The sequence below is a fragment of the Mus caroli genome, chromosome 2, assembly GCF_900094665.2.
Source record: "Mus caroli chromosome 2, CAROLI_EIJ_v1.1, whole genome shotgun sequence".
NCBI classification, from domain to species: Eukaryota; Metazoa; Chordata; class Mammalia; order Rodentia; family Muridae; genus Mus; species Mus caroli.
The window spans coordinates 54,460,973-54,483,888 of NC_034571.1; the positions used below are offsets into that span (position 1 = coordinate 54,460,973).

General features: G+C 44.8%; 1 protein-coding gene across 4 annotated transcripts in view; it reads left to right on the forward strand.

Moving 5' to 3' along the window:
- Positions 1–5,268: 5,268 nt before the first annotated feature.
- Tanc1 (tetratricopeptide repeat, ankyrin repeat and coiled-coil containing 1) overlaps positions 5,269–22,916 on the forward strand; it is a 236,819-nt gene continuing 219,171 nt past the window's right edge. For 3 of the 4 annotated variants that reach the window (XM_029469399.1, XM_029469408.1, XM_021177913.2), the window contains exon 1: positions 5,280–5,423. The gene's annotated coding sequence lies outside the window, so the exon portion shown is untranslated. Of the gene's footprint in view, positions 5,424–22,916 lie in introns of all 4 variants that reach the window. The other variant, XM_021177906.1, reaches the window with a different exon arrangement.

Sequence of the window (22,916 nt, forward strand, 5' to 3'; positions counted from 1 at the left end):
TAGGATTTCTTACAGGAAACATTTCCTCTACATTAATATATCATTTAAGAATTTCCAAGCCAAAGACCGGGTGTGTTTGTGCACGTCTTTAATCTCAGCAAAGACATGCAGGTCTCTGTGAGTTCCAGGACAGCCAGAGCTACACAGTGAGACCCTGTCACCAAAATAAAACAAAACAAACAAGAAAAAAGAATTTCCTGGCTAGGTGTGTTGATGCCTTTGATCCTAGCACCTGGGAGACAGAGACAGGTGGCTCTTTGTAGAGGTCAGTCTGGTCTATATAGAAGGTTCAAGGCCAGCCAGGGCTATATGATGAGACCCTGTCTCAAAACAAACATAAACAAACATACAATCTATATGTTGATTCGCACAAAATGAGGTACATCAGTATAGGATGTATACTGTGTTTTTTTTCTCTTTAGCACTAACATGAGAGAAAATCATATTTTTGTACATGGTTCCTGCATGCTACTGTTTTGGGACAAGAACTACCAATCTACCCCGAGATGAGACCCTGAGTGTGGGAAGCCACATGTGCTGTTGCAGAGTGGCACAGGCTTCTGCTGGCCACCACGCATACATAGGCAGGAAAGTTTTTTGCCAAGATGAAGTTTTGAGAATTGACCAAAATTGACCAATCAGATGAGAGAGAAATTAACCAATCAGAAGAGAGAGAAATTGACCAATCAGATGAGAGAGAAGTTAACCAATCAGATGTAGGAATGCNAATGAGGTGNTAAGCATCAACCAAACACAATACAATCCGGGTGTGAGACACGCCTCTCCTAGGCCTATATAAAGCAGCACCAGGGCTGGGCTCAGGGTCTTTTCGCCTCTACAATCAAGCTCTCCCAATAAAGGTGTGCAGAAGGGTCCTGTTGCAGCGTCGTTCTTGCTGGTCGAGTCGCGCAAGACCTGAGGACTTAGTTGGTGTTATTATCTACTATCGTTAAGCCACTTTTCCTCAGAGTGCACATGTGGGCATTCTGCATTGTTCTGATTATTCCGAGTATACTAGTTTCAGGAAACAAGACAGGAAGAGCACCTTGTCTATTAACTAGAAATGAGCCTTTACAGATTACTTTCCAATGTATTAATTTATAAATCTTATCTTATTTATTCTTCAAATGGACCTGTCTGGCAGGGAGTCTACAGCCTTCTTATTTTGTAGACGAAGACCCCAGGCCAGATGAATTGCCCATAATCACAAACACTGCAAAAGCTAGAACAGGAACCTAGATGCTATGATTCTGACTTCAGCACCGGTTCTTACTATGCTTGGCAGAAAGGGGAAGCCATATTCCTAAGGAGGCGATGTAAACTATACCTTTAATACTAAAAATTAACAGGCTGCTTTTATGCTATTGTAAAAAGAGGATGCACCAAATGTTAGTTGGAGTGGTGCCCAACTGTATTACCTTTTCTGAAAAAAGAGAATCCTGTTTCTGTCTTCAGATCACATCACAATCAGAAGATTTGAATAAATCTACCTTTATTAGTCTGATAGTGTGATAATGTGCTGCTGTCATCCCAGCACTGGGGAGGTTGAGGCAGGAGGATCTGATGTTGAAGGCCAGTCTAGGTGACATAGCAGCAGCAACAACAATAGCAACACAATTAGTCACACTGAATATTATCTGAAGCCAGACTTTTCCAGGACTTCAGCTAGTCTCAGGTTCTTATTACATTTATTTATTTACTCTCAGCGAACAGCTTGTGGGGGGAGGTTCTCCCCCTCTACTCTGAGGGTCCCAGGGATTCAACGAAGGTCATTAAGTTTGTTGGCAGATATCTTTACCAGCTGAGCCATCTCTCCAACTCCATTCCCATATCTTATATGGGAGCGTGAACCCCTGAATCTCTTTACCCCATTTTTCCCCTCACTGGATTTCTTACCAGCTTAAATAATTCACTACCTACCCCATATTGGCCGAGTTCCTACAGCATTGCAGGGCATGCACTATACCCGAGGGGTTTATATGTCTTATGACTCCTTTAATTTGATGGCCTGGCAAACTGAGCCAAGCAATGGATTTCTGTATCCCCCGACGCCTGTTTGCTATCAGCCCGTATGACCGTGGTGTTAGCGAACATGTGTGACTATGGGTCACTGCACATGGAGGGACTCTATAGGAGTATTTCATTTCATTGCTTTTCCCGACTGATTTCCAACTATACCCAATTTATTTTATTATTCCCCGGTGTCTTTATATTTTTTTCTTTCTCAGAATGTTAAAAAGCGGAGGGGAAAGGAACTAACCGCAGGAGAAGAGTGAGCTCTGTGAATATTAAAAGACCTTCCTAAGAAGTGTGCTTAAGTTTGGATTTCTTACCTTATTAAGTTTTAAAGTTTCATCTTGGCTTTTGTACTTAAACTTTTTATTTCTTACTGTGTGTTCTATACTACACATACCATAATAAACACTGGCTAGGATCCTAACTTAGAACTGATTTAAAATAGAAGTCCTTAGGAATCTGACCAAGGGGGCGTGCACTGACACTCACAAAACACGTTCTTCTCTCATGCCTTCCTCAGTCCATTGCCCTGGGCAGTAAACTGTACGGTAAAATAACCAGTTTAATACTTGCTGTTTTCTTTCGGTCTGCTGAGAAAAAGCTACATTGCTGGCAAAGTGACAGAAACTTTAAAAATGGAACCCAATATATCAATGTATATTTAAGGAATGTGTGTACCACATAATATCTGTGCAATCGACTGTTCTCTCTCTCTCTCTCTCTCTCTCTCTCTTCTTTCTCTCCCCTCTCTCTCTCTCTCTCTCTCTCTCCAGTTGTTATAAACATACAGGGAATTACTGAGCTTTTAAAACTGGATTTGTGGAGAGAGACCCAAGAAAAGCAAGCGGTGATTCTTGAGCTTCCGGATATACAAAGTTGGCGAACAACCAACTAGAAGCACCTTTTATTATTTTATTTTTAAGGGAAAAGCAGATTTTAAGCACAAAAAAAATCCCCTGTTTGGACCTGTGTTCAGCTAATACCTTATATATTAAATTGCTTAGCGAAGTCTCCACTTGTCCTTACACTACAGACCTTTGTGAGCCCCTCCCTCCTGTTCTCACTCAAGTTTTTTTTCTTACTGTTTATGTTTGGCCTTGACTTTTTTAACATGTATCATTTTCACCCACAGCTTAAGACACCTTTGATGTTGGTGGTACTACATACTGTATATAATAGTAGCCATTTAAAGCCAGAGATCTGATTGTGCTTAATGACATGTAGTTGGGATTATATAAATACTACAGGAAGGAGGGGAAACAGGGTCCTTCTGTGTACACACTTTAGACTGCTAGCTGTCTGCCTGTGTAGAATGTTAAGCGTCCCCAAACAGGCGGTAATGAAATTACTTCAGTGTCCTTGACTTCTGAAACTATAAAACCAAATCCTTTCAACCCAAACTAAAGATGATGCAAGAAATTAGCATACCTATTTTCTGTGCTTTTTCTACTTGTTTCTTGAGGCAAGTTTGAGGGGAGAGAGGAAGAAACCTAATTGCCCTCAAAGTTCAGTTTAAGCAATTTTATTAAAGTTTGGAAAGATAACTAAGGATAGTCCAAGAAGAATCTACAAAGATTCATGAATTTCATCCACTATCTACCCATCTAAACCACTACAAACAAGCCAGAAGCAGGACCTGGACCTGCTTGAGTCTTTAGGAGTTTCTCTTACATCTTATAGTATTTCAGACTGGACAGCTGGGTTTTTGTCTTTTGTTTAGGTCATTGTCTCATCGATGTAGTCTGACTTTGTTATCCGAGGTTGAAAGGACTGGTCAGTTTTACACACTGTATTTCAAGAGATGTTAATCAAACACCATCCTGGTTTTCAACAACCAGGCATTGGAGTGGAGGGGGTGTCTATGACCTTCCTGGCTTACCAGGAGCCCTTACTTTCTTTGAATATTCATGTCATGCTTTGCTTGAGTAAAGGCTGGGATATGTTCGCTGCATACTTATAAATATAGTGATAATCAGGTCTTTGACTATACGAGTGAAAAATACCCAGTACATTCGAACCATCTTTTATTTATTATGGAGAGATAGATTGAGCAGCCTTTTGCTTCCCGTCGCTTTTCACAGGAACTTTAAATGCAAACACCATTCTTGCAGCTATCTTTATATTGGGAAGCTCTACGTGAGGTTGAAGTTTTTATAGGGAAAGTTGTTTAAAACACAGTTGTCTTTAAAGGCAGGTTTGCCACAGCAAAGGTTAGGGGTTGCCAATAAACCCATTTATAGCAACTTCTGTATTCTTTACTCTCCTTACACGGATGGGCGGCCTATGTGCAATTCCTGTTGGAATTTCTAGTTGATCCTTCTGCAAAGAAAGGGGGTCCAAAGGGCTTTGGGAATAGAGAGGGCTGAGCCTTCTACATATAAATTGGCTGCCTGGGTTCCTGGGAGGTTGTGGAGGACCCAGGTCTCCCAGTTCCCTAGGCCATTTTCAAACTTTTGTTCTATTGGGAATAACAAAACATTTTGGGAACTAGGGAGTTTAATTTACTGCCACCAGCCTACTTAATAATAGCATCTTTGTCTGTTCTCCCTCCAGGACTCCTCCTCCTGACAAGGAAGCTAGCCGCTGGCCAGTGTACTTAGCCCAGACAGTACTGCTAGCCACAGAGTTCGAGGAGGGAGGACTGCCCCTGACTCTGGGCCATCACTGATCCCCCGGAACAACCCCAACTTAACTTTCCAGAAAGAAAAAGGTGCAATGGGCGAGATGCACTTTCCATCTTTCTCAGCTCATTTTGGAACAAGAAAGTGTATTTGTTTGTGTTTAGTTAAGCGAGGGGAAGAAAAGCCAACAAAGCCACCCTAAGGCATCCGCGGAAACTTCAGCTTGGCTAATTGCTCCCATATGTCCTCCTCGGATGCTTTCAGAGAGCAGCGCAGACCGAAGGCCGAGCCACTTTACTGATTCTAAAACGGCTAAAAAAAAGGAGGAGAGGGCTAATCACACTTCTGATCCTGTCCCACTGGGGTCCAGGCGAGGCCCCAGGGGAGCAACCTTCTCCGGGAAAGCTTAGCTTCCCGCAGAGAACATGCTGGGTGAGGAGGGGCGAAGGCGCCGGGCGGAAAGTTGGCGTGCCGCGCCCCAGCGGGTCCCAGAGCCCGGGCAGCTCCGGTCGGGAGGGGCGCGGGAGGCACAGCCCGGGCGGGCGCGCACAGGGAAGGTGCCTTCCGGAACACGCGCAAGGGCGGGGACTCGCGCTGCCAATGAGGTCCCGGTGTGGGCCGAGCGAGGCGCGGGGACGGGCCGGAGCGCTGCCTCCGCGGTGGCAGCTGCGGGAGCCCGGCTCGGGAGCCGCAGAAGCCGCAGCCGCCAAGCGCCCAGCCTTCCGCGCCCTGAGGCTCGGCCCCCGGGGTGGGAACCGCGCCGAAAGCTGGAAACTTTCCTGGCAGGTAACTCTCGCTGCCGGGGCGCCGCTGCCGGCCCCCGGGAGTCCGCAGCCGGCTCTGTTGCGGGAGCCGGCGGGGAAGGAAGGGTCCCGGAGAGCAGCCTGGGAAACGAGAGCCAGGCTGGTGGGAAAGTTTCGGGACGCCCCCTCCTCCGCCGGGCCCAGCGGGAGCTTTCCCGGAATAGGCGCGGGCACGCCGGAGCTCCCGGCCTGGAGCTAGGCGCTGCCCGGGAGTCGGTGCAGGCCGTTTCCTGCGCTCCGGGAGGAGCGGGTTGCAGCAGAGCCGGGCTAGGGGGACATTGGGATCACGCGGCGCGCAGGACTTTCCCAGCCGGCCCTTGCCCGCCTCTTCGGTCCCTTGGCTAGACAGGGCCTGGGCTGCGCCGGGCACCTGGGTGGGGGGAGTAGGGGGACGTGCAGGCGGGGCGCCTGGCACCGCGGGGTCTTGAGTGTCGCCGCGCGCGGGTCGCCAAGTTCCCGGGAGAACTTCGGCGAGGGGGGAAATCGTATCGCCCACCGTGAGCTGAAAGGGTGTGCTTCGCTCCTGCAGGCTGCGGCTCGCAGATGCAAGCCAATTTCTTTCCCTGGTGGTGTTGGTGTTAGGGTGATGATTTAGAATTAGACCTTGAGGATTTTTTTTCTCTTCCTTTTAGTAGTGCCAGCTAAATGAAGGGTCGTGTCAAGTTTGCGAGTCCCCTTGTCCTTGGCCGACGAGTAGTTACTTTGGAGGCATTATGGGGATTCAGGTTCTTCCTGGAGGACTTTTGGATGTGCGTGGGGGGGCCCCTCGGGCTCGGCGCGGCCGCTTTCCGGAACGGCTGGCGGGGAAGGAAGCCCTGGGCATTGTGTAGCGTGTTTGCAGACAGCAAGATCTCTGGACTGGCGTTCCCAAAACTTACTTGACTTATTGTGTAAAGACTCCCGGAGGAAATGCGGCCATGGCCAGGTAGAAGAAACGCGGCGCCGCCTCCGAGGGAGGAGGACGCCGAGCTGTGACAATCTTTTTCAGGTTGCCTCGGTTTCGGCTTGGCAGCCCCAGATTCTTGTGCCTGGAGTAGTGGGACCGGCCTGAGTAATATAGCTTCCTGCAGAGTGAACTCAGGGAGGTGAGGAGAGCACCTTCATCTTGAACTTGACCCCCGGAGTAGCGTCCTGGCGGGTTAAAAGGTAAAGGCAGTCTGAGTGAGTCTTAACCTGTAAAGGAGCTTAGACGCCGCTAGCTCCTGGTTCAAGATCTTTCAGGAAAGGGCTCAGGGTGGCTGAGGTCGCGAACTCTAGAAATGCCAGACTCATCAGACTACGAAGTTAGTTAGTGTGCCAGGGGAGAGAAGGAGAAACCTGGTTGGCTGGCACAGAGGGTTAGTTTTTCTTTGTGGTGAAAAAGAAGGGAGTCTTGCGTCTCTGCTTACACCAGATCCGCTACTCCCCTCCACCCACACCCCTTTCCTGGGTCATCCTTATCCTGCCAGGTTGGCACTCTTGGGATGGGGGAGGGAGGAAGAGAAGAAGCCGTTGTGGAGCTTCTCTGGGCAGCCCGGAGGTATTTCAGATCTGCTACTGGGAAGAGTTCTGGATTTTAACAGCTGCTTTTTGATTGCTGGGAATGAAAGAATTTATGAGCGCCTGAAAGAGGTGCTCATTATGGTACTGTTCTGCGTGTTTTGCTCATCTGGGCTACTTAAAGAGCTCACGGGGACTTCCTTACAATCTGCAAAGTCTGTGTCAGCTGGAATGCTTGTGGGTGTCAATCAAAAAACATCATAAATATAGATCTTGGTGCTTTTACAATGAAAAGCATGCCAAGCAAAGGAAGTTTGGTGTGTGACTGCGTTGGAGACTCCTTCGTAGACCTTTTTTTCTTACCAGCCAAGTTGATGTTTCCAGGCTTCCTGACTGCTGTGATTGGACAGTGAGGGAAATCTTTGATTTTGGTGGGGGTGGGAAAGTCCAGAAATAAATTTAAGGTCACTTCCATGTTTCTATCTTGCAATTCTCATGCCACAAACTTAACTTTTGCTGGAACTCCAAAGTATTGATTTTCTTGCTTTTTTTTTTTTTTTTGGTTTAACCACCAGAATGTCTAAATTATCATAATTCATGTTCATCGTGGAGCTAAAACATAACTGATTCGTAGTCAGCCCTTTTCTGCTTCTCATAACAGCCAGAAGAACATTTTGTCTCTTTAACCACATGCAATTTATTTGATGCCATAGTCGGGTTTTGATGCCTGGTGATCGAGGACACAGTTTTAGAGACAATGGAATTACTTTGACTAAATCATCCATTTTTAGACAACTTCTTTTCTGGGTTGCTGATTAATTCTTTATCTCCCAGAGAACATTAAAAGTCCTGTCCCTGGGCTAGTAGAGCTATAATCCATATTATAATGAGGTTTGTCAGAATAGCTGGGAGGGAGGGAGGTCTGTTTTCACCAGGCACTTCAAACTCAATAGTAAAGATTTTATTTCTGTTATGTCAAGAATTTGCTAGTTAGAAAAATGGGTTTATGCTCTTGTCCAACGTATATGAGGCCTTGTTGAGGGAATAACAAACTTTTATTTTTATCATGGAACCTTTAGTTTTAACTTGTGGGAATAAATGTGTAAATAAATTTATAGACACACACATACACACAGGGGAATTGTGTTAGTCTCTAGAAAGCGTTTGTTCTGAACTGGGCTTTTGTTTGTGTGTGTGTGAGTTTGTTTGAGCCAGGGTCTCACTGTTTAGGCCTGACTGTCTTGAAACTCACTGTGTAGACCAGGCTGCCCTCAATCTCATAGAGACCAGCTTGCCTCTGCCTCCCAGGGGCTGGAGTTAAAGCTCTGCACCACCAGACCTGGCTCGGAACTGTCTTTTAAATGCTTGTTTTAGGTGTAGAACTATCTCTCCTCCAGTATACAGAAGGGTTTGGCCTATAGGGCTGTGAAGTCTTTATGGGACTTAGTTTCCTCATGATCACTCCCGAAATGGAATCACATTGCACCCTTGTGACTGCAAGAATTGGAGAGATCTAGGAATTTTGGAGCCTGGGCTGTAATGTTAGAACAGTGTAACGGCAATCATAAAGGGCTTCACTGCATATTTTATCCCTAAACCGCTCAGTTGAGTAAACCAGGGCCCAGGAAGTTAGACCAGTTTGCCTGATGTCACCTGTGACGTTGAACTTGAGCCCAGCAGGTCCCCGACGCCCCATTCCTTGCCCTCTATCTCTTTTAATTCATCTAAGTCACCTGTGAACTCGCTAAAGCCTGACAAACAACATGTGGCCGTTTCTCACAGTGTTTCATTTATGGTTATTTTGGTTCCAGAACCCTGGGGTTTATATCTCTGCTTTGACAGGATGGATTAAAAACAGCTCTCTAATAATGATAGCTAAACATTCCCTGTAGGAGAGTTTCAGAGAGTCACATACCTCCAACTCATCATTTGTTTTCTTTCAGTTTCTTTCTTTCTTTCCTTTTAATCAAGTAGGCTTCAGGGTCTAACATGATTTATAGTTCAGATGTCTATCAACTTAAACATAAGGATAAAAACACCATTTACCTCTCATCTTGGCTTCTGTCAGGCTAAGCATGCAGCCTGTCTGAATATCCCTTTCTTGGAGTCCTGAGCCCTTCCTATCGACAAGTGCATAGATCAATTGCGAGCCGCTTCCCATGCTACGTAGGTCTCCTTTTATGCTCCTGGTTAAGTGGTGAAGAGGTAGTTGAGTTGGCTGCAGTGATCCATTTTCACTGTTTGCTGTGTTCCCGTCTGCCAGTTTAGGAGTACTAAGTGAAGCTGGGCCCTGAGTCTGGAAGCTGGGTTTTATTTGTCTTCTTGGTAGTGCTGATGACCAAATCTAGGTTTTCCGACATACTAAACACACGTTGTACCACTGAACTACACCCGTGGTCTGTGAACTTTTAACAGGTTCAAAAATGAAATCACATTCTAGGATAGCAACTTCTTTACAGTTTTCATTTTACTTATCGTCTGATCTGCATGCGTGCGTTCGTGAACGTGGGTGCGTATGCCACTGTGCGTGGAGGTCAGAGGACAGCTTCTGGAGTTCTTTCTTTCTACTGTGGGACCCGGGACTCGAACTCAGGTTGTCAATCTTGCACAGCAAGCCTTTGAACCACGGAGACAGCTCTTTTATGCTGAGGAACTTGTCCATGTAAGGCATTTATTTATCTGTTGGTTTTGCCAGAAAGTCTTACTATGTAGCCTAGTCTGGCTTCAAGCTTGCAATCTCCCTGCCCCAGCCTGCTGTGTGCTGAGGTTACAAGTATGGGGCTCAAGTATGAGGCTTCAGACGCAGCTCTCAAAACTTACTCTTGGAGAGGGGTGGCTTTGCAAAGTACTAAGAAACGGTGTTTCAACTCAGAAGAAGATAAGTTAGTATCTGTTGACTGACTGGCCAGTCTGAAATTGTTGCCCTTTCCTTGAGAAGTGAAAGCAGAAGAGGACACTGGGAAACATCATTTCCTAGTAGAGTTGGAAGGCTGTCACTATCCAAAAGGGGACAGAAACAGAAAGTGTGATGAACAGATTTCCTTGAAGCCTTATCGGGCCGTTAGAGAAAGGAGTTCTGGTTTTGTTTGCCTCTGTTGCTGGTCAGCTGTCTTTGTAGAGTGAGTGGTGTCTCTAAGGGCTTCTGTGAGTGTGGGTGATCCAGGAGAATGTTCCAGAGAGAATTATCCCATAGACAGAAGTATCAAGGGCAAGACAAATGTTACAGAGACAGGACACAGACCATGGATTTCAGCATGGATTTTTGCCATTAGCATGAGAGAATTTATTAGTTCTAAAGTCTCCCGGCTAATGCTCATTGTAGACAGATGTGAACCCAGAATGTTCAGCCATTTAACATAGAACCACGGTGACTCAGCACTATCTTGCCTTACCCAGCATACCTAGGGTCACATACCTGTGGTGGGGATTGGCTTGTTGCCCCTGAGGGGTGGAGGAGAGTGGAAGAAACTGTCAACCGTGGGTGGCCTTTTTGCACAAAGGATGTACTGAAGCAAAGTGGTACATTATGCCACATACAGTTTTAACACATGAAAGACATCATGCAAATGAAGATGCATATATTACATTTGTGCAGTTTAGAGTCAGTATATGCTCATGTGACACACTTTTTCTTGTGTCCCATGTCAGACATGCCTTCCCTGTGTTTATTCTTTGGCTCTGTTTTAATGACTGGTTACTAAATCCATTGCATATGTGTTGCCATTACCAAATGATTGATTTTGATCTTTGACATCTTTGGACAGACAGATATCAGAGGCCTTTGACTCAGATGGGCACACATATTAAGTCACTGTGGCCTTACACAACCTCTGGCTCCTTGTAGCTCCAAAACCTCCATCATCAAGAAGCTGCCTCTTTGCTGTTAGCACCAACCTGAGAGAACTGTGGAAAGAACCCAGATTGGCCAAAGAAGAGTTCCAGGTGCCGTACCCCATTAAACCCACAAGATGGGTCTGTGGGCCACAGTGTCCCACAGAGGAGGCTATTGTGGATGGAAGAGACAGGGAGTAAGAAAACACAAAGAGCTGGCCAGCATAGCATAGATCTCTAGGAGTGGTATTGGCTGGCCTTAAAAGCATACCTAATGGCATAGGGTGTGAACATTCCTAATGTCTTCATGCCATATATATGCTCCTGTAGTCTGGGAAGCCTAGACTTGGCCACATTCTACAGGGATTTAGTCACTGTGTGTATAGCCATTTGTGTAAGGGGTGGGGTATTGAATTACATCTAAAATTTTAGAGCTGGTCGTGACTCCCATGTAGTTAGGATCCTCTCTTACTGCCAGGCTTTGCTCTAAATTACTCGAGATTCACAACATCAATTATTAATGTTTATCGAGCACTTGCTGATGTGGAACTAGATGTGTGAATTTTAGAATATCCATGGAAATAAAAGAAGAGTAGCTCTTCTCTCATTGACCTAAACATGCACCAACAGTTATACACAGAGCCACCTCCTGGGTCCTGGCTTCCCTTGCTTTTTGTGACATAGACCAATCACAGTTTATTTCGTTGGAATGAAACTGGCCTCATTTGGATGGTGGGTTTGCTCAGTCTTAGATTCATCCATGATCCCCTGTAAAAAGCTCAAAACATTACTTCCTACCCTTCCTACCACGATTCTGGCATTTATTTATTTATTTGAGTTGGGGGGAGGTCATGGGGAACGGTAGGTTTTCTCTGTGTAGCCCTGGCTGTCCAGGAACTTGTTCTGTAGACCAGGCTGGCCTGGAACTCACAGAGATCCGACTGCCTCTGCCTCCCAAGTGCTGGGATTAAGACCTGTGCCATCACCACCCAGCCATAAATCTGCTTTCGATTACTTTTCAGTCGACCACATATTCATGGGTTCCCTGGGAATATCCCAGGGAGAGCATCTTGAGTCAAGATAATTTCAGTATAGCCGCACCTGCTGTTAGTGGCTGGTTACCGAGCCAGGTTTGTGGTATGGATCATGACTTGTCTATCTGCAGCATTCCATGAGGTTAGGAGGGGTCTCACACACTACAGAGGTTGAAGGTACCCCAAACCACAGTGATTTCTTCTTGGCTGCTGAATCAGCCAGCCCTAGAGCTACCATGACTTGTATAGTCTCTGAGGAAAGTAATATTTATGAGTGCATGAGACGGTGATTACCAAAGCAGAACGTGCCAGATTATTCAGGGTGGGAGAGAAGGAAAACCCGAACAGCTTTACTAACATTTACGTATGGGTAGACACTGGGTATGTATCTGCCCAGCACCTGTCACTTGCCTTGTGTGAGGAGCATTTTATAACCTAGCAGAGTGGACTCTGGTACCCAACGTGCCCTTCTTGCTTTAGATCAGTGCTTCTCAACCTTCCTAAATGCTACGACCCTTCAATGCAGTTCCTTGTGCTGTCGTGATCCCAGCCATAACATTATTTCATTGCTACTTCATAACAGTAACCCTGCAACTGTTATGAGTCATGATGCAAATATCTGATAGGCGACCCCTGTATAAGGGTTGTTTGACACCAGAGGGGTCGGGACCCACAGATTGAGAACCACTGCGAATTGAAGGTTTATATCATTTATTTTTTAATTAAACTGGCTCACACAAAATGGAAGCTACTTTAAAAGGCTCTTGGAAAGAAAGTGTGGGAAGATGCTAATGGCACACATTAGGAGTAAAGCTAATGAGACGGTCTGAAGGAGGAGAGTTTATTATAAAGTGGTTAGGAAACTGGCTTTGATAGGTTGGCACAAGGTTTGCATATCAATTTATATTATTAATAAAAAGGAATTAAAATGCTGACTGAATCTAAGTCTCATTAGCTTCTTAGGAAAAGCCATATGTTATGTTCTCCATATGTGGGATCTAGTAAATATTATATGCATATATGTAAACAAATACCCATGTGGGTACAGTGTAACATGCAGAAAAGAACAAGAAAGGCTAAATGTTAGGACATGAGGACCCACTGAATGCAGATGATGGCACGAGTTAGGAAAGGATATGAAATTGCTTTCTAGTTCTAACTCTGTTGTAAATTGCTTATTTTTTAGTATAAGTACACAAAAATATATTCAATCCAGTAAATATAAATATAAAATCCAGCAAAATCCAGTGTGCATTCCATTCCAGATGGCCACTCTACGCTGTGTGTGTGGTGGGGCATACTTGTAATCCCAGCATTTGGGAAACAGAGACAGGCAGATCAGTAAGAGGCCAATCTGGTCTACATAGTGAATTCCAGGATAGATAGCCAGGGCTTTGTAGAGAGAGCTGGTCTCTAAAAACGTTCATTGAGATGTACTTTGAGTCTGATTGGTTAATTCTGTGTGTGATGAATTTTTTTTTTAAATAATTTTTATTCTTAAAGAATTTTAAACTCTTCTATTTATTCTATTTCTATAAATACACTGTAGCTTTCTTCAGACACACACCAGAAGAGGGCATCAGATCCCATTACAGATGGTTGTGAGCCACCATGTGGTTGCTGGGAATTTAACTCAGGACCTCTGGAAGAGCAGTTGGTGCTCTTAACTGCTGAGTCATCTCTCCAGCCTGAATTTTTCTTTTTATTTGCACCCCCTACCCCACCACCACCACCCAGGGTTTTTCTGTGTTGCTCTGGCTGGCCTGGAACTCCCATCTATAGAACAGGATAGGTTGGCTTTGGAGTCAGAGATGTTCCTGTCTCTGCCTCCTGGATGCTGGGATTAAAGGTATGCACACCACACCCAGCACACTAGTCTTTTCATTATTGCATACATTATATACAGTTTATACTCTGTTTGGGTTATATGTTTAATCTTTTTTACTGAGAGGTCTGTGTCATCACAGTACATTTGAAAGTACCCTTTAAGTCACTTACATAAAGCACTTTTCTTTTTTTAAAAAAAATGTATATGTGTGAGTTTTTGGGTGTATATATGCACTGTATGTGTACAGGAGCCCACAGAGGCCAGAAGAGGGTGTCAGATCCTTTGGAACTGGAGTTACAGGTGGTTGTGAGCGCCATGTGGGTGCTGGGAGCCGTGCCCTGGTCCTGGGTAAGAGCAGTAAGTCCTCTTAGCCACGGAACCTCCCTCTAGTCCCTGTGCTTCCCCTCCCCCTTGTTACTTGCATGGCAGCAGTGCCTGGTCTGAGGACAGTTGGGGGCGGTGTCCTCCATTTTACTTGAAGCTGACAGGTCTCCTTACAGTCTAGTCCCTTATGTTTAATTTTCCCTTTAGTAACATTCTTCCTCTCTTCCCCCCCCCCCCAAACTAAAAAATGACATCCATCCTTACAACACAGCTCAAAGAAACAAGGATTTCTCATGAAGATTGCCCCTTAACCTTCCTGACACATTGCCTATGCATTTATTAAAATGTTTTTCTCCTTTGGTTTTTTATAGTTAATTAAGTTGTTCACCTGGTTACCCTGGTAATGGCTTGTAAGCTTTTGGATGGAAGAGGTCTTGCCTTGCCTTAGTCATTAAAAAAAAAAGCGGTAATTATTTACTTCTGCTTTGGAATAAAGAGACAGGCAGAAAATAAGTTTTTCAAATTTAAAAGGATTTATTTGTTTTTATGTGTATGGGTATCTCACCTTCATGTATGTATGTGCGCCACTTTCATGTCTGGAAGCCTGTGGAGGCCAGAAGAGGGTGTTGGATCCCTGGGACTGGAGTTATAGATGATTGTGAGCTGCCATGTGGGTGCTGGGAATCGAACTCGGGTCCTCTGCAAGAAAATGAGCTCCTCATTGCTGGGCCATCTCTTTCCAGCGCCAGAACCCACAGTTTTTAAATGTGCACCGAGTATTCTGGGTATCTCTGCCACTTCCAGAGCTTAGGGACCTCGAGAAAGCAGAGAACTGTACACATATCACATAGAGCTAAGAAGGCTCCAAGACACAACCCAAGTCACTATGTGCCACAGATCTGTGCATGCCTGTGCCTGTACACGTGAGTGTGAGTGTGTGTGTGGGGGTGTGGGGGGGTTGGGAATAAAGACTGAGTATCTTGCTCTACATCATTAGCTGTCCTATGTATACAACATATATTACCACAGTAAAAATGAACACACCCAATACCTACACTACCTTGCCTCTGAATCTGACATTCTTTTTGTTTGTTTGGTGTTTTTTGTTGTTGTTGTTGTTGTTTGTATTTTTGAGACATGATTTCTCTGTGTAGTCCTGGCTGTCCTAGAACTCTGTAGATCAGTCTGGCTTTGAACTCAAGAGATTTCCCCCTGCCTTTGACTCCTGAGTCCTACGATTAAAGGCATGTGCCACCACTACCTGGCTTTTTTTGGTGTGCTTTTGAGACAGGATTTCACTATATACCTCTGGCTGTTCTTGAACTCAGAGAGATCTACTTATCTCTGCCAGCCGAGTGCCCAACCTCAACCTCATTCCACATATAATAATTGAGATCACAAAAGTATTTGTCTATGCCTGGCTTACTTTTAACTTTTTTTTTTTTNTNAAGATTTATTTATTGATTATATGTAAGTACACTGTAGCTGTCTTCAGACACTCCAGAAGAGGGCGCCAGATCTCGTTACGGATGGTTGTGAGCCACCATGTGGTTGCTGGGATTTGAACTCTGGACCTTCGGAAGAGCAGTCGGGTGCTCTTACCCACTGAGCCATCTCACCAGCCCTACTTTTAACTTATTTAATATATTTACCACAGTGGCCACTTGCATATGGTAAAAAATGATGAGATACTTTCCTTTTTATGGCTATATAATTCACCACTATACATATATATATGTGTGTGTGTGTGTGTGTGTGTGTGTGTGTGTGTGTATATACATACATACATACATACATACATCCTTCCTTCCTACATGGGTGGAGTAGGGGACCAAGAATCAAACTTAGGTTGTCAGACTGATAGCAAGCCCCCTTTTGCCTTTATCTGCTGAGCTATCTCATTAGTCTGATTTTAAAACAATCAATCAATCAAATAAACAAACAAACAAACAAACAAAACAGTCTCATGTAGCCGAGACTGAGCTCAAACTCAATAGCTGCAGCTAGTCTTGAACTCCTGATCCGGTTGTCTCCAACTTTAAGTGATGAGACGGCAGGCATGTGCCACCATGCATAGCTGATATATAGGAAGACCCTAAATGCCTGTGGATGGTTACCCATCTGTAATTACCGCCAAAGCAAATTCCTGGGAGACTGTCCTGTATGCTACTGTGATACTGGCCAGAGCATCCCTGTTGGGAACGGTGGCCTCTACACTGCTCAGCTGACGTTCCTTCCATGGAAAGGCTAATTGAGGGTTGACAAGCTGTCTGCTTTCAAGTTGAGCTATGCTAGATGCTTCGTGCTACTATGATGAAAAACAGACTCCTCCAGAGTTTTGAAGGTCAGATGACAGAGTGTATACGGAAGTGTCTGGAACATTGTAAATGGCCTCCCAGGCAGGGGGAAGCATCGACTCTGATCATTTCCTTGTGGGGGTTGACTTCTATCTCAGATGTCTTTGTTAGCCATTTCTGTTTCCTACGGAGTACATTTCCATACATTTCAGGGAACATCCTAAGTGGAACGGGATGTGGGTTTTTTTTTTTTTTTTGAGAAAAAGTACAGATAGAAGTTGGAAGGTGCTGTAAAACATTTAGTTGGAAGTGGGTATGATGTGTGATCCAGTGATGCTCTGACAGCTCAGTTGGCCAGGTACTTGGTGATTAAGTGGGACACTGCTGGATAAAGATGAGAATCAGGGAAAGCTTTAAATGGTACCCAGGAGATGTTTGGTTTCTATGGGAATTTCAATCACTTCCTTAGAGAGGTGTTGGTATTCCTTGGAAATAGCTGAACATAGAATGAAACTGAAAAGTTAAGTGTTGTTCGGCAGTCTGGATGAGTTTGAAATCGCTCGTCTGTGGATTAAAAAAAAAAATGGGTAGGAGTAAGACTGAACATTGTGGAAGCCAAGTTTGCCATGGAATTTTGTACTGTAGAGATTTACAAACTAAAACACGTCAGAGACAACGTAATTATAGATGCAAGAGACACTGAAGTGGTCAGTAGCTCTTAGATTGCCAACGTGCAATTGTGATTTTTATTTATTTGTTTGTTTTTGTTACAGGGACCAGCTTTGCAGCCCAGGCTAGTCTAGAACTCACGGTTCACTTGCCTCAGTTCTTTCAATGTTGGGGTTCCAGGTGGGCACCGGTACATTCTCCCTGTCTTGTCTGAGGTTCTTAACTTGTATGTGACTTAAGACGACCTTCCCATAGGGTGATTTGTCTAAGTAAACAGCAGTTTCCCAAGTGGGTTCCATGAGAAACTAAGTGTCAAAAAATTTAGACACCACAGGGGGAAAGGGTTCTAGAGATAAATAAATAATAATAATAAAAAAATCTGGGCCAAGCAAAGTATAACAGGTGTGTGTGTGTAAGCAATTAGTATAGAAGCCTGAAGTAGATGTTAGGTGTGGAATTAGTTGCTTTCGTTGCTGTGATAAAACACCATGTCAAGCCAACTTGAAAAAAGGAAGGGTTTAGATGGGCTTACAGTTCCAGAGGATTAGAGGCCATGGTGGTAGAGCAGAGGCGTGGTGGCCAGAACAGCTGAGAGCTCACATTTAACTGTCAGCAGGAAGCAGAGAGCACACTGAACATAGCTGGGGCTTTAGAAGCCTTAAAGCCTTCACACACTTTCTTCACCAAGCCCACACCTCCCAGTCCTTCACAGACTGGCCCAACCAGTGTTCAAGCTGGGAAACCTAGGAGGCTGTTGGAATTCTAAACACCGCAGGTGTCTTCCTCCATCACTCTTTTATTTACTTAGGGTCCCTTGCTGAACCTAGAGCCTGCCAGATCAGAGTATCCCTCTTAGCAAGGAGGCCACCATGCCTAGCTGCTTTTGTGTGCATTCTGGGCTTCTGAAGGCTAATCCTCAAGCTTGTATGACACTCACTGAGCAGTCTTCTCAGCCCCAAACTAGGTAAGCTTTTACAAAGGCTGCAACTTTTGAACACCCAGGTCTTATGCTCAGATCTCTTAGAAGGCAAATGGAGTACTCATGTTTTACATGGAACTGTAGGTATTTTTTTTGCAAAGCACACAGAGCGACAGTGGTTGAGTAGTTTACCAGGCATTTTAAAGCAAAGCCAGTTAATTTAATTTTGCTTCACAAACTTTAGTATATATTTCTAACTAAGGACTACAAAAATAACCCTCTTCATTATTGCATAAACTTAGCAATAATCTCTCTGTTATCTGACTATCCCTTAGATGTCATTTGTTAGTGATTTTTTTTTTCAACAGAGAACATGTAGATTATCTCATATCCTGAGATGGTTTCCATGTGGTGGTGTTTTATGTTGTTGCTTTGTCCCAATATTTCCTATAAACTGGAAGCTCGTTTTAATGGTGTAATTAGGGGCTGGAGAGATAACCAGCAGATAAATCAATGTCGTCAAGCCATTTGGCCAGAGTTTGAATCCTAGAGCCTACATGGTGGAAGAAGAGAACTGACTTCTGTAAATTACCCCCTGACTTCTAATCAACCAACAAGCCATGCCAGGGGCATGTGCACACGCACAAAAAATTAAATAAATAGAAATTTAATAAAGGCACAAGGAGATTCAGGATAAAAGTCTTTTGGGGAAAAAAAGGTCTTTGTGTATTTTTTTCACTCCCCTTATTTGGGAACATCATTTAGGTTTAGTAACTCATAAGAAGTAGCTTAAAAGAAAATAAAGGAAGTAATATCTTTTTTTTTTTTTAAGAATTACTTATTTTATGTATGTGAGTACACTGTCACTGTCTTCAGACACACCAGAAGAGGGCATCAGATCCCATTGCAGATGGTGGTGAGCCATCATGTGGTTGCTGGGATTTGAACTCAGGACCTCTGGAAGAGCAGTTGGTGCTCCCAACTGCTGAGTCATCTCTCCAGCCCAAGGAAATAATGTCTTAGAATCTTTTTGTAATTGATTCTATTATTAGCATGCCAAGGAGGTAAAGTTGAATGGGTCTGGGTGTGATGAGAAGGTATACTTTGTTGTCGGCCTGGTGATCTGGGTGTAACAGCATACTGTACCTTTTTGGCATGTGTCTCCTAAGTGTTTTTGGTGTTGAACACTTTTCCTTTTATTCAGAACGACAAGGTAGTTTTAATAAACTATTGTATAGGGGCTCATCTTTGTTTGCCTACTAATTTAGAAATACACATCAATTTTATTTCTACTAGATAACAGTTTTTAATAAAGCCTTTCCTGACAAATGCTCAGACCAATCTAAGAACAAAAATGTAAGGAAACCTTCATGGTAGCAAATTTATGTGCACATCATCTGGTGACTGCAGATGAATAAATCAAAGTTCCCGTCGTTGCTGACTTTGCTAATTTAATTAAGCCGTCGAAATTTTTCCCCTTCTTTAGCCTTTTGAGTGCTTTTATGTCTGGGAAAACGTAAAGGAATTTTTGTGTGTTAATGAAGAATAACAACCACATATAAAGTGGCTTTCTATGATGAATGGCAACCTTCCTAAGCCTTTGCCAGCACATTCTTACATTTAATCCCTTAGCGGGCAGGGATTTATACACTGTTTTATACATTAAAATTTGCCCTTGGTGAAGCAAAGAGCCTTCATCAGGCTGGGTATTTTATAACTATAGCACAGCACTGCAAATGTACATATATACTCCATTTCCTCTCTATTTTTTTTTTTTTTTTAGAGATGGAGTCTTGTTATGTTGCCCAGATAAGCATCCTGAGCTCAATGTGTGAGCCTCTGTGCCCAGCTCCTCTTTTTATTTTTATTTTTTTGCTAGTAAAGAGCATCAAACCCCAGAACGTGTGCACACTAGGCAAGTACCCTCTGCCCCGAATCACAAGATCATAATCTTTGGTTCATAGGAATTTTGTGTGTAGCCGTGGTAGGAGACTTGACCTATTTCCATATTTGTAAACTGAGGATGGTAAAGACTATCTCTTGGAGTTTGTACCAGGACCAATGGTAAGCCCTGTAACTGCTTACATACTTGGTTCACAGGTACCCAAGACATGCCTCTTCTCTCTACTTACAGGCTCATATTTTAAGTTCAGCTTGATACATAGGTTATTGGATGAAAATTTTAAATGTATTTCTTTTATGTCTTATTTAGTGTGAGTATGTTTATACATTTGAGTGTGCCTATGTCAGGGTGAGAGTGGAGGGTTAGAGGGGAACGTGCAGATGTTGGGTTTCTACCACGCGGGCCCCAGGATTGAGCTCAGGTCATCGGGCTTGGTGGCAGGCCCCTCTACAGGCCGAGACATTTGTTTGGACTGTTTTGAGAATTGTTAATTTTAAGGGGTTGGGGACTTAGTCCCGCAGCAAAGAATTCACTACATGGGTTTGGTCCTCAGTTCAGGGTGGGGGGGGTGAGGGATGGGGGGGGTGAGGGATTGTTAATTTTAAGATTTTTTTCTTTTTATAGAAGTCCAGATAAGAACTTGGTTTCCTGCTAATCTCTAAGGTGGTTGACTTGTATTTAAACAAGTAGGTGTCCATACAGAAACATTTGAACAGACATGCAGGGTAATTCTAGGTGGTGAGTTATGGGAGAGAAGGAACTAGTCAACCCAAAGTGGCATTTTACTATTAGCATAGGAGTATTGCTAGCTCACCGTCTGGTTTTTATGAAAATCCATTTACCTTCTGAGACTGAGAACATGCGAGGCCTCTTGGACCTTGGTGGCGGTTTGCTCTGTGGTTCTGAACAGTGAACTGTATTTTATCTACATGAAGCATTTCTGCATTCCACACTCGGCTGTGTTTATTTACAGGGAGTTTGCCAGCCAGGAGGGAGGCTTCCCCAGAGAGTTGCCAAAGTGGGGGTGGGCTGAGGAATCCTCCTTAGAGACAAGGGGTCTTGTTAAAGACGGTATCTGGTGGGGTCAGCTCTTCTGCGGCTCATCTCCATGGCTTAAGTCACTGGACTGCTTCCTCCATTGATTGCAGTCTCAGCCAGTCTCACACGTAGACTGTTTGTGCATTTTCAAAGGTACATATCCTCAAAGGTGCTGCCTTGTCATGCCGGTCGGTCGTTGATGTGGTTTGCCTAGTTAAGTTAGGGTTACTACTACTATAATGAAAGACCATGACCAAAAGCAAGTTGGGGAGGAAAGGGTTTGTTAGGCTTCTGCTGCCACATTGCAGTACATTACTGAAAGAAGTCAGGAGAGGGACATGAAGGCAGGAGATCATGTACTGGCCATGGAGGAGCGCTGCTTACTGGCTTACATTGACTGTTTTCTTTCTTACAGTCCTCAGGGCCACCAACCAGCCCAGGGGTATCCCCACACACATTGGGTTGGGCCCACTCCACCAATCACTAATTGAGAAAATGCCCTATAGGCTTGTCTGCTTACAGCCAGAGTCATTTTCTTCTAGAGGTACCTGTTTTCTCAATTGAGACTCTCTCCTCTCCAATGACAATAGCTTGTGTCAAGGTGACATACAGTTGGCCAGCACATGCTTCATGTATGTCATAGCTGGGTAGGACTGTGGGTTGCCTCCCTCCCTTGGAAGCTTGAATACCGCGGCACCTTTTGTACAGTGAAAAGAGGGAGGAGGCTTTCCGGTCAGTTCCAGCTTAGCAGCAGCCTCAAGGCCTGAACTGTGTGGTGTCTGCAACAATAGGGACTTATGTTCCACCCCTGGGGACAGCCAGTACAATAGCAGTAGCACCAATAGCACTAGCCTATACTGTTCTGGGAGTCTCTTGGACAATGCTGACCAACAACTCAAAAGAGGACTTCCCATGCCTGGTGTTGAGGTTTTTGTTAGATGGTCTTTGGCTCTTGTAGCCAACAAGTAGTTTTTGAGGGCTACCATGCCCTTTTGAGGTACAGGCCTGTGTCTCTGTCTGAGACAGTAGAGCATACACAGCTCCTAGTGGGACATGCGTGACCAGGAGCTAGTGCATCTGGAGGAAGGAGGAAGAGGAGGCGGAGGAAGAGGAGGTGTTGGTTCTGGGCTGGCAGAACCAACCGGGAGCAGAGGGAGGAGATGCAGCCTGGGTAGGGTTTTGCCAGGTGGGAGGGTGTGCTTTCTGGATGAAGGGAGCACAATGAACAGAGGCTGGGAGGCATGCAAACAAGTCATGCTTGGGTTGTTCAAGAGCAGACGGTGCCTGGCATTTGGTAGAGTAGGATGGAAGGAGAGAGCCAGATTGCAGAGGCATTGCATGCCAGACCAAGAAGTGTGGACTTGCTCCTGAGAGCAAGTGATAGCTGTCAAAGGCCTTTCCGCTGGGAGATGATGTAATCAGATCTGTGTTTTGGACCAAAGCCTTGGCAGCGGTGGTATGGAGGACAGGAGACTGGCGTGGGGACAGATGGGTGGCAGGGCGCTAGCTCTGTTGGGTTTTTGAAGTAGACCAGCTGAGAGATGACAGGTAGGGCAGGAAGAGAACTGAGGCTGCTGAGTACCTTTGAGTGTACACTAAAGACACAGCTCATGGCGTTTTCATGAAGGGAAACAGACCCAAGGTCACCGGGGTCCTCTTAGAACAGGCTGTCCAAGAACACTCTTAACAAACTGAGTTTTCAAGATGCAACTTGCCTTTCTCAGCAGTTCATGAACTGGGCAGCATGGAGTCCACAGAGCAGACAGGAACTCAGAGAAAGGCAGGGCGGGGCAGAAGAGTCAGCAGGGATGGTGACAAGTAGGCAGACGCAGTGCTGTGCAGAGGACAGGTTAGGGCCAGGCTGAATCCTTCATTGGTATGACCGTGCTTGTCATACCAATATGGCTGTGAGTCTTGTTACTGGAAAACTGTCCATTCGGGAATTTGAAGAAATACCTTCTCTCTTGTGATTCCTAGAAAGCTTAGACTTCAGGAGGACACAGTTTATTCTTCTTTCTTGCTTACTTTTCCTTAAACACCCTGTTAAGAAATCCTGCCCTGGAGCCGGGCGTGGTGGCGCACGCCTTTAATCCCAGCACTCGGGAGGCAGAGGCAGGCGGATTTCTGAGTTCGAGGCCAGCCTGGTCTACAAAG